This window comes from Carlito syrichta, unplaced genomic scaffold, assembly GCF_000164805.1.
Source record: "Carlito syrichta isolate Samal-C Ts95f unplaced genomic scaffold, Tarsius_syrichta-2.0.1 Scaffold303546, whole genome shotgun sequence".
Taxonomy (NCBI): domain Eukaryota; kingdom Metazoa; phylum Chordata; class Mammalia; order Primates; family Tarsiidae; genus Carlito; species Carlito syrichta.
In genome coordinates, this window is record NW_007247642.1 from 71,533 (window position 1) to 73,519 (window position 1,987).

Genomic DNA, 1,987 nt, shown 5'->3' on the forward strand with positions numbered 1-1,987 from the left:
AGCACTATTATAATTAATTGCTATTCTGCCTTAATGTTTTAAAGTATCAAACAATTTCTCCTTATGAAATAATTGGTTTACTTTGAAGATAGTTATATCTTCTGAATCATAGTACTAAGCATAACACTTCAAAATTTGAATATTTAAGAAAAGTTATGGCCATGAATGGTGGCTCATGCCTATATTACCAGAATTTTGGGAGGTGGAGGTGAGAGGATTGACTGATCCCACAGGTTTGAGGTCAGTCTGAGCAATTTGACAAGACCTTGTCTCTACAATAAATTTTTTAAAAATTAGCTAGATGTGGTGGTACATGGCTATAGTTCCAGCTACTTGGACAGCAGAGGCAGAACAATCAACTGAGCCTATATTATTGAAGTGTGGTTATTGTGAGCATACCACTGCACTCCAGCCTCGGAGACATAGTAAGACTTTGACTAAAAAAGAAAGAAAGAAAGAAATGATAAATTACTGCCAGAAGTGGTAGTTCACATCTCTAAAGTCAATACTTTGGGACATTGAGGCAGGATGACTGCTTGATCCATAAAGTTCGAGATCAACCTGGGCAAAATAGTGTGATCTTGTCTCTACAAAAATTAAAAAAAAAATTAGCCAGGCATAGTAGTACACCCCTGTAGTCCCAGATACCTGGTAGGATGAAATGGAAGGTCCACCCAGGCTCAGGAGGTCAAGACTGCAGTGAGCTATGATCTTGCCACTGTCCTCCAGCTTGGATGACAGGGTTACAGCCATACCTCAGAAGCTAAGAAAGAAAGAAATAAGGAAGGAAGGAAAGAAAGAAAGAATAAAAGTAAATTATATCTTTAAAAGATCTCTTTTTTGGCTACCTATAGTGTGAAAGTGTATCCTTTTTGTCATATATCACTTGAAAAAACACTCAAATAAATCCTCAATTATGAAATAAATGTATTTTTTGTAAATCATGATTTCCCCCAATAAGCTTTATAAAATTTAAGCCAGAAGTATTAGAAATATTGCATAAACCATACAGCCATTATGATTATCCCTTGCATTCTCGTGTGTTTTGGCAGGTTGTCACATGATTGTTTTTCCTTCTTTTTTCTCTTAGTACCACTATAGCAAGTGCCTTGAGTTCTGAGGGTCTAACCTTTCTCATTATATTATATTGCTATCTTTATCTTTTAAAAAAGTCTTTCCTGATATCCTCATTTCAAATATATGAGGATTTCCCCAAACCTTGTTTCTTTTGGGATTCTCTCTTTGATTCTTTTACCAGAAACCTTGCTATAATGAGCCTGCTTTGGACTTAGATGATGAAAGCGTTGCTTAGTATCTGTTTCCTCTCTGAAACTTAATTTTTTCTAGTGACAAGATTTGTTTTAAATGGTGTAGATAAACCGTATTGTGCTGCTATCTTTTATTTTATAATTCATGAAAGTGTAACCATTGTTTACTTTGTTTACAGTCATAGCCTCTAATTTTTGTTTTAAAGTTTCTTTTAACTTTTGAAGTTTTTTACTTCATTTTGAAAAGCTAGTTCTAATGTCTTGCCTTACTTATTATGATAGATACAGTCACGAGCTTGAATTTATTTTTATTGGTCAGCTGAGTAGCTACAAGGTTTTTCCAACAATAGTGCAAATTAAGTCCTTTAAATCTCATTTTAAAATTACAGGAAGAACTGTGTACAGTGGCTTATGCCTGTAAATGTACCACTTTGGGGGAACAGTGAGGGAGAATTGCTTGAGCCCAGGAATTCAAGACCAGACTGGGAAACATTGCCAGACCTCATCTCCACAAAAAATTTTAAAAATAGCCAGGTGTGATGGTATTTGCCTGTAGTCCCAGCTACTCAGGAACCTAGGTGGAGGACCACCTGAGTTCAAAAGGTCAAGTCTGTGGTGCACTGTGATTGTGCCACTGTACTCCAGACTGGAGACAGAATGAGACCCTGACAAAAACAAACAAATAAACAAAAACAGAATTGTAGTAAAACTGTCCTTGA